The sequence below is a fragment of the Rhagoletis pomonella genome, unplaced genomic scaffold (genome assembly GCF_013731165.1).
Source record: "Rhagoletis pomonella isolate Grant_MI unplaced genomic scaffold, Rhpom_1.0 Rhpom_scaffold_00005, whole genome shotgun sequence".
Lineage (NCBI taxonomy): Eukaryota > Metazoa > Arthropoda > Insecta > Diptera > Tephritidae > Rhagoletis > Rhagoletis pomonella.
This window is the reverse complement of record NW_023458559.1, coordinates 12,936,821-12,946,858: the sequence shown is the minus strand read 5'-3', so window position 1 is coordinate 12,946,858 and position 10,038 is coordinate 12,936,821. Positions and strand designations below refer to the sequence as shown.

Genomic DNA, 10,038 nt, shown 5'->3' with positions numbered 1-10,038 from the left:
CTATCACAACATGATCGATTTGGTTTCTCGTTTTTCGATCCGGAGACAGCCACGTAGTTTGATGGATCTTTTTAGGCTTGAACATAGTACTGCATATTACCATGTTTCGGGCCCCGGCGAAGTCGATCAGCCTCAATCCGTTGTCGGACGTTTCGTCGTAGAGGCTGAATTTTCCGACGGTGGTTCCGAAGATCCCTTCCTTACCCACCCTGGCATTGAAGTCGCCAAGCACTATTTTGATATCATGCCGGGGGCAGTGCTCCTTGGATGCCTGATCCTTCTCTTCCGTCGGGGCATGGGCGCAGATGAGCGAGATGTTGAAGGATCTCGCTTTGATGCGGATTGTGGCTAGACGCTCGTCCACCGGGGTGAACGACAGTATTCGGCGACGGAGTCTCGCTCCCACCACAAATCCAACTCCGAATTTGCGCTCATTTACATGGCAGCTGTAGTAGACGTCGCAAGGCCCCAGGCATTGCTTGCCTTACCCCGTACAATGCATTTCTTGGATGGCGGTGATGTCAGCTTTTGTCGTTACGAGGACATCAACCAGCCGGGCAGAGGCACCTTCCCCATTAACCGTCCGGACATTCCAGGTGCATGCCCTCAAATCGTAGTCCTTTAAACGTTTGCCGTGGCCGTCATCATAAGGGGGGTCTCATTCGAAGCTTTGCCTTGCTTCTTCACTGGAAGTGGTTTTTACGTGGCGGGTCCCAAACCCAGCGCGCAACCCATTGCTGGGACGGGGGTGGTTTAATTTTTTTAGAAAAAATCTGGAGATCCACTTAATTTTTTCGATATAACTTTGGTAAATGTTACTCGATCGGTAAAAAAATAATTACCAAATTTAAGGCGAGACTTACTGTTACTGATTTATGATAATAATATGATGAAAATCGTTCAGATTATAAACAAATTATTTTAAAATGAAAATAAATGTTGAACAAAATTGTTTATATTTTATATTTTATGCATACAATATATTTTCACTATTACCAAGGGATTTGAGAAAAATTAGATTTTCGACGCGACATTTTATCAAGTATTGGCTATTTATTTAATGCTTATTTTTTAACAATATAAGCCCAATCATCAAATTTTGTGCAAAAATTATGAATATTCTGCACAGATTCATCTAAATTACAAACTTTTAATAAGAATTTCTAGGGAAAATTTTTAAGTGTTAAGTTGATTTTTAGCAATTTTTCGCGGATTTTCTGCCATACAAAGTAAGTATGTTGGACAATTTTTTTCTATGGAGAAAAACAAAATTTAAAATCAACGCGATCAAAGTGAAATTGGAAAAATTTTAATAAACTTTTTAAGGTTTCAACAAGTGGTGAGCCTAGACGAGTATGTAGATTAAAACAGCATACTTAAATGAATACTTTTGTACTTAAAGTACCACTTTGGGTACTAAATACACAAATACTTCTTATTTTGAGATGACTAAATATTCAAGTAAAAAGAACTTAGGTATTCAGGAGCTGCTAAATACCCAAGTAAACAATACTTAGGTATTTAGGTGGTGCTAAATACTCAAGTAAAAATTATTTAGGTATTTATGAGCTATTAGATATTAAAGTAAGAAAAACTTGAGTATTTAGGAGCTGCTAGATACCAAAGTACAAAAGACGAAGGTATTTGGAGGGCGCTAAATACTCTGGTCCAAAGTACTCATGTACCTTGGGGATGCAAAATACTTCCACTAAAGTACCAAAGTATTTAGTCGATGGCTAAATACTTTCAAACTAATACTGTATAATTTAGGAGAAATTTAGAGAATTAACACCTCACCTTACACTCACCTCAACTTACTTTACCACAACTCACTTCAGCTCTCCTCAAATCAACTCACCAGATACAAACTCACCACACCTCACCTAAACTCACCACACCTCCTACTGGTACACCAAATCCGCCAAATCTTAACTCACCACAGTTGAACTCATCACACCCGTTCTCACCTCACCTCACCTAAACTCGCCACACCTCAATTTGGGAACTGTTTCTGGATTTGAGAGATTCGTCGGACTAAATCAGGATTTTCAAGACTATTTCGGGGTTTTCGGGACTATTTTGGGATTTTCGAAGCTATTTCGTAATTCTTTAGGGATTCCCGGAAACTTTGTTTGAGATTTTCGGGATTCTCGGAACTAATATCGGGATTTTCGAAACGACTTTCAAAATATTTAGGGATTTTTGGAACTAGTTTCGGGATTTTTGGGACTTTCGAGATTCTCGGAGTTAATAGCGTGACTTTCGGGAATATTTCGGAATTCTCGGGATTTTTGGGACTCCTGTACTATTAATATCTAGTTTTTGGGACCTTCGGGAATATTTCCAGATTTTTGGGACTTGTTTTGTTTTTATGGGGTTTTCGGGATTCTCGGGAATAATTTCGGGACTGTTGAGACTTTCGTGACTAGTTAGGGATTTTTGGGACTCCCGGGACTATTTCGGTATTATTTAGGATTTTTGGAACTTCTGGTCTATTTTAAGATTGTCGGGAGTAATTTCGGGACTTTCGGGACAGTTTCTTGATTTTTGGGACTATTGAACTACTTCGGGATTCTCAGGAATAATTTCGGATTTTCGGGAGTATTTCGGGATTTTTGGGACTTTCGGGCGATTTTCAAGAGTATTTCGTGGTTTTTGGGACTAATTTCGGATTTTTGGGACTATCGGGAGTAATTTAGGTATTTTTGGGACTTTCGGGACTATTTACAGAATTTTGGGACTTATTGCGGATTTTTGGAACTTTCGGGGCTAGTTCGAGATTATCGGAAGTAGTTTAGGTATTTTTGGGACTTTCGGGACTGTTTCCAGATTTTTGGGACTAATTTAGGATTTTTGGAACTTTCGGGTCTATTTCGGGATTGTCGGGAGGAATTTCGGAATTTTTGGGACTTTCGGGAGTATTTAGAAATTTTTGGGACTAATTTAGGAACTTTGGAACTTTCGCAACTATTTCAGGATTTTTGGTATTTTCGGGAATATTTCGTAATTCGCGGAATTCACTTTTTTTGGAACTTCTTTTGGAATTTTGATACTTTCGGGACCATTTCGGGGTTTTCAGGAGTATTTCGGGATTTTTGGACTAATTTCGGATATTTGGGACTGTTTAGAAACTTTTTCGGGAAGTCCCAAAATTCCCGAAACTAGTCCCAGGAATCCGGAAGTCCCAAAGTCCTGTATAACGTTTGTGGAGTGCGGACGTGTGTTATCGCTCCTCCGTTTGCCATTGGTGAATATCGCGCATTTTTGCTGTATTCAATTTAATATAATATCTCAAACCTTGTCGAGTGTGAATGCATTGATCAAGCGATTGCAGAAAGTGACAAAAACATTCTCTTTGTGATTAATTATTGATTTTACCCAAAATAAGAAGAAACAAGAGGTAAAACATTAACACACAAATCGTCAAAAACAATAAACACACAAATCACCAAAAACAATAACACTGCAAAAATAATAACACCTCAACGTGCCTGTTACGGCATTTTCTTCCACTGCATTTTCATCAGCTGTTCTCTTATCAGCAGAGTGTCCAGATTTGGCGATTTCGCGCCAATTTGGCTTTTTTTTTTTGATATTTGCGCGTAAAAATTTAGGAAATCGCCATTGGTGATTTTTGGCGATTTTTTCCCTTCAAATAAATTTTTTCCAAATTAAAAAAAAAATATACAAAACTTATTTTCCACAATAATTTTACAGAAGATGCTAATGAACTGCTTTATAAACTTGACTTAGGAAGCAATATTAAAAGACTGTCAAAAATGTTTAATGACCTTAATCGAAGAATTTTTGAAACGATTATCTAGTCAATTAAATACTTTCAAAAAAGCTTTGATGATGATGAGGACTAGTTTCAGGGTCCTGCCAATTCACTATTTGACATTGAAGGAAAGAAAAGCAGAGGAAACTGAATATTTAAATCTTTTAAATTTCCCATGGAATAACTTTTCTCAGAACCATTCCATCCGACTCTGAAAAATTTTGGATAATTGCTTACGGAGTGAAAACCGCAACAGGCAATAAAATGTTTGAAAATATAAGTAAATTCATATTCAGCCCAATTCTGAATATTCCCGAGGATTTCATTTCTCGCGGATTTCACATACGAAACTGCCAGGGAGCAGCATTTTTCTCGAAAATTTGGGAGCAGGAAATTCGAACTTTCGAAGAGCTGTTTGATAGTTATTTTGACAGCTCAACTGCCGCCATTTAATTTTCGTGTTATACACATAAAAGTGTGTTTCACATATAAGAGTATTTCAGATTAAAGTTGTTAATAAATTAGTGCGCGGATATTTGAAATATGTGTTTTAAATTAAAGCTCAATCTTTTAACTACACGGGTAAGTTGAGAGATTTTAATTTGGATCGCGCGTTTTCTTGTAATAACCCGAAATAAGTGGGCAAATAGGATAAGAGTACTCTTTGCTAGGTCCAGTTGCCACTGTGAATTTTGGAAGCCGCATTATTAATAAACCAGTGCTCCGGAAATTTAAATAATAGTGCTAAATTAAAATCTGGTCTTTTAACTACACATGTGAGTTGAAATATTTTGATTTCAATCGCACGTTTTCATGTAATAAACCAAAATAACCTAGCTTCCATTAGGCTTATTAAGATTTCTACCTGTTTCTTATTTGTTGTTTTGGACCTAAAATTAAAGGTTTAAACGTTTTATTACACCAAAGTTTCTTTAAATTGTAATTAGCTTACATTTTTGTAGCAGTTCCCTTTTAAAATACCGGTGAAAATTCTCCCAGAATAACGAAATCAATTCTCCTCCCTTTTGACATTCGTAATACTTACTTTTTTCCCGAAATACATTTTCCTTTTTTCGAAGATCGTTTAGAATAGGAGAATAGGGAAAAGAGGAAAAATCCTCAGGGAATTTTTATTCATGATAGGAGGAAAGAGAAATGAGGAAAAATTCCTAGGGAGTTTCTATTCAGAATCGGGCTGTTTATTATCCTTGCCGCACTCACATGCTTTGTTGAGCTCGTTTTTTCGTAATAAAGTTGGAAAGTCTTAATTCAATAGTTCGAATAAAGTGTTATATAAAGATTAATAGATTCTGCTGCAAAAAGTTTCCAATATCAAACGGTATGTTATCAAGGTTGAATAGCTCAATATATGACAACAACAGAAATGTAAATCATTCAGACACTATAGGTGATTTTGAGGAAATTGTGGAATTAGCTGATTTCGCCTTATTATAATAGGTTTTTATTTAATTATTAGCGCCGAGCTTTTAAAAGCGGATTGTGCATTTAATCAATTAATATGTGTTATAATAAATTTAGTAACTGCGCAGTCCTATTGCAAAATGTTTTGAAACTAATATTTTTAAAAAGTATGCGTATTTTTAAAGAAAATTGTTTGTACATCACTATTATATAAGTGATTTGTGTTATTTCTTATTACGATGAAGGCATTATATTCGTTTCTGGTTTTAAAAACTATATTTTAACAAGATCTCATTTTTAAAATAAAAGATTTGTTAAATCGTTTTCATGAATTTTATAAAACAAAATTGGCGATTTTTGGCGAGTTTTTGTTCAAAAATGGCGCATTTTTTTTAATTTTTCTGCGAATATGGGCACTAGAACAAGAAACATACGTATCGGACTACAGCTGTTATAGATAAGGCGAAATCTTCTGATAGTCTGCCTTCTGCATGGCTCCTACGAATTGAGGAGAAGATGGAGAGTATGATGAGTCAGCTGACGGCACTTATGAAAGAGTTCGAAGAGAGAATGATGCAGAGACTCAGTGAGATGGCTGCTGACATCCAAACTGTGAAGATGAGAATGACACAGCTGGAAGACCGAGTAGCTAAAACTGAGCGGGAGTGTGCACATGTGGACGTGCTTAGGAAAGAAGTGCAGCTTTGCGATCAAGCATCGGAGAATATGAAAATTCCTCCGTTGCTAACGATATTATAATTAATGGCATACCTCAAATGCATGATGAACATCTGAGCGATGTGTCCAACGACATCTGCGAGGCTGTTCAAATGAATACTCCCCCCCATTCGTGCTGTCTTTCGTGTACGCAAAAATAATAGCACAAGTTCGCCCATTATAGTAAAGCTTGTCTCTTCGGGTGATCGATCACTAATATTTATGGTGCTGGCGAAATTTTTCTAGCTGAAGAAGAGGGGAATAATATTGCGTGACATTGGCCGTCATACTGATGAGCGCATATATGTTCACGAAGGCCTCACCAATAGTAACCGTGAACTCCTTCAATTTGCTTTGCAGCTTAAGAAGCGGAAACGTTTATCATCTACCTTCTCTATTCGCGGTAATATTTATGTGAGAGTTCAACCAAAAAGTGAAGCAATAAAAGTTGGCAACAAAGAAGAAGTTGAACGCATTGTTTCTAAAGGCACATGACTTAGGTCAATATCTTCCCTCTTTTCAATCTCTTATTGTCTTTTTATTCATATGTGCTGTCGAAAATCTCTCTGTCTTGTGAAATATTACAATCGTACTCATTTGCATTTTAAATTTGTATATACATGCACTTGTAGTTGTCTCTCTTCGTATTAGTTCAATGATAGTAAACCCAGCAAACAAAAGCGCCTCCAGTGTTGGTGGGAACCATAAGATGTTATTAGACATTTTATTTAAGCAGTCGGTGGGCCTTAATGTGGTGCATTTTAATGCCGACAAACTAGACTACGTTAAGTATGTCTTTGAGGGATCCTTTGTTGACGTAATCTGTGTCACTGAAACTTGGTTTATCCCCACTGTTTCAGACTTCTTCTACAGTATTCCAAGCTACAATCTTCTTCGCCATGACCGCAGTACCCAAAGAGGGGGAGGTGTTGCAATTTATTGCAAATCATCTTTAAAAGTACGTCTTCTGGCCGAATCTCATAACTCAAATACTGAGTTCATTATAGCTGAGGTTTCTGATGGTGTAACAAGCATTTTAGTGTCGTGCGTATATAATCCCCGTAAGTGTTGTTTGTTGGACCCTTTTTTTGTTGAACTGTCTATGTTTCTACTTGACTATGAATTTTATGTAATATGTGGCGATTTTAATGTGAACCTCCTCCTAAATGACACTTATGCTGATAAATTATATAACCATGTAGCTGCGGCTGGTCTTGCCATAGTCAACAAAACTTCACCGACGAGATTTGCCAATAATTCAAACCCTAGCCTCTTAGATTATTTTATCTCTTCAAGTCTGAAACATATTCTCAAATTCGACCAAATATTTTTTATTTCTGACCATGATTTAATATTTTGTACAGTAGATGTTATGTTTAATCGTCCGTGTTCGGTACGAGCTAAAAGTTTGTTTCTACATAAGTTGAATCACCCTGTAAGATATTTAACATAGGCTATAATGAAAAGAATAGTGAATTATATATTACGTTCTTTACTATTCTGTATTATATTTCTATTCGTATCGCGTGATACAGATACACACCTGAAATTTGTAAAAAGTTAACCTGCTAAATCAATAAACTGAATAAAGAAGAATTAAATGCTTTCAATGTTATTCCAACATTAAAATGGTGCTGAAACCCGGGATTTAGGAATAAAAATCCCTTACGTAAATATATGTAATTGCTTTACTTTGATACAAGTAACACGCTGAAAAGAGGTGCTCCTCTTTCTAAACACTTCGCCAAATCGCCACCACGTGGAAGGCTTCTAACTATTATAATCTGCAGCTTGCTCCCATTTGAAGAAAATGGAATGTGTGAGTACTGCTATTGATGGTAAGCTTCGACAGAAAACCATCCGAGGAAAAGACTAGAGGTTATGTCCAGAGTTTGCTCACCGAAGTGGACACCACCTACCAAAACTTCAAAGTTAGCCACGATAAAATCCTCGAAACCTTGCGTAATAACTCAATACCAGAAACAGACGCTCCCTATTTATCTGAAGATGTGTTTTACACATGCTACGATTTGTACATTTCACTTAAATCAAAGCTGATCGACCTTCAGCTCGAACTTAGCAACCCAGTTTCGCCAGCTGTTCATGGGAGCACCTTCGCGATGGTGAATTCTAGGAACGACACTATTTCCTCAGCTGCCCGTTTGCCAAAAATCGGACTTCCCACGTTCTCGGGAGATTACCTAGAATGGATTCCATTCCGCGATATATTCCTGTCCTTAGTTCACAACAACACAGCTTTAACCGAGGTTCAAAAGTATTTTTATTTAAAAGGTTCCTGTACGGGTACTCCAAAAGAGATGGTAGATGAGTATCCCGCAGCTGACGCCAGCTATGCATTTTCATGGTCTGCCTTAGTAAGTAGGTATCATAATAAACGAAAATTGGTTGATCAACTTTAAAAAAAAACTCTTTAACGCACCGCATACCGATGGAGGCTTTACATTGTCGTTGTTTATTTTTACAGATGCTCATCATAAAACTTTACATGGTGGAGTTCAATTGATGATGTCGTATGTCATGCGTCGCCATTGGATTCTCTCGGCACGCTCTCTAGCTCGCTCTGTGCTTCGTAAATGTGTGATATGTTTTAAATATACAGCTAGAGCACACCAGCAACAAATGGGAAATTTACCGGCTGTTCGGCTTCAGCCACCGAAAGCATTCCTACACAGCGCATTAGACTATGCTGGCCCGATAGCCATAAAGCAATCAACAGCTCGTAAAGCAACAACTTCTAAGGGCTATATCTGTCTCTTTGTTTGTATGAGCACCAAGGCAGTTCATTTGGAAGCAGTTTCAAGTCTTACATCCGACGCTTTTATCGCAGCTTTTCATCGATTTGTTTGCAGAACAGGTCGCTGTGCAGACTTGTACTCCGACTGTGGAACTACATTTGTGGGCGCCGATAAAGAACTGCAAAATTACTTTAAAAGGCAGAGAGCTCGCTGAACATCTAGCAGGGGCACTAGCAAACGAAGGTACTACCTGGCACTTCATACCACCCGCGTCTCCCCACTTCGGAGGCTTGTGGGAAGCTGGTGTGAAGTCGACCAAACATCATTTGCGTCGAATAATGAAAGATCGTACACTTACTTATGAGGAACTGAACACTTTACTCACACAAATTGAAAGTTGCCTAAATTCGAGGCCATTGTACCCTTTAACTGCGCACCCAGATGATTCTCAGGTACTAACACCTACTCATTTTCATGTGGGTGAGCCAACTACATGCATTTCAGAAGAGAATTTACTTGACACTAATATCGATCGACTCACTCGCTGAAAACTCGTGGAGCGGCTTAAACAACATTTCTGGCGCAGATGGACCGATGAATATATGCACACTCTTCAAAAGCGTACAAAATGGGCACAACAAAAGAGAAATCCTGCTGTCGGTGACGTAGTTTTGTTAATGCATGAGCGTAGCGCTCCCGGCTACTGGCCACTAGCAAAAATACATGAACTTCACCCTGGAACTGATGGTTTGGTGAGAGTAGTAACACTTTTTTTGCAACGAGAAGTTAGTAAAACGACCTATCACGAAAATTTGTATCTTGCCCACCTCGGTAAACATTTAAAATAGGCTATAATGAAATGAATTGTGAATTATATATTACGTTTTTTACTATTCTGTATTATATTTCTATTCGTATCGCGTGATACAGATACACACCTGAAATTTGTAAAAAGTTAACCTGCTAAATCAATAAACTGAATAAAGAAGAATCAAATGCTATTAATGTTATTCCAACAGTCCCTCTGTTAGAAGCACATTCCTATATCGTGATTTTAAAGCCATAAATGTGAACGAGTTATATCAAAGTCTGTCAAGTGGGAGTTGGAATGACTGTTGGTTCTGTAATTCTGTCGATGATAAGCTTCTTTTTCTTAATGAAATTCTGACTAAAATATTTGATAGTCATGTTCCTCTCCGTGTGGCTCGGGCAGTCAATCCATCTTTCCCTTGGTTTAATAAAAAAGTAGACTCTGCTATAAAATTTCGCAATAAGCTATACGTCAAATGGAGAAGGACAAAGACTGATTTCGCCTGGTCTCAATATAAAACAGCTAGAAATAAAGCTACATCATTTATTAAGCAA

The 10,038-nt window shown here is 37.6% G+C and overlaps 1 pseudogene; it reads right to left on the bottom strand.

The window, feature by feature from the left end:
• Positions 1-7,345: 7,345 nt before the first annotated feature.
• Positions 7,346-10,038, bottom strand: part of LOC118740004 — an 8,234-nt pseudogene continuing 5,541 nt past the window's right edge.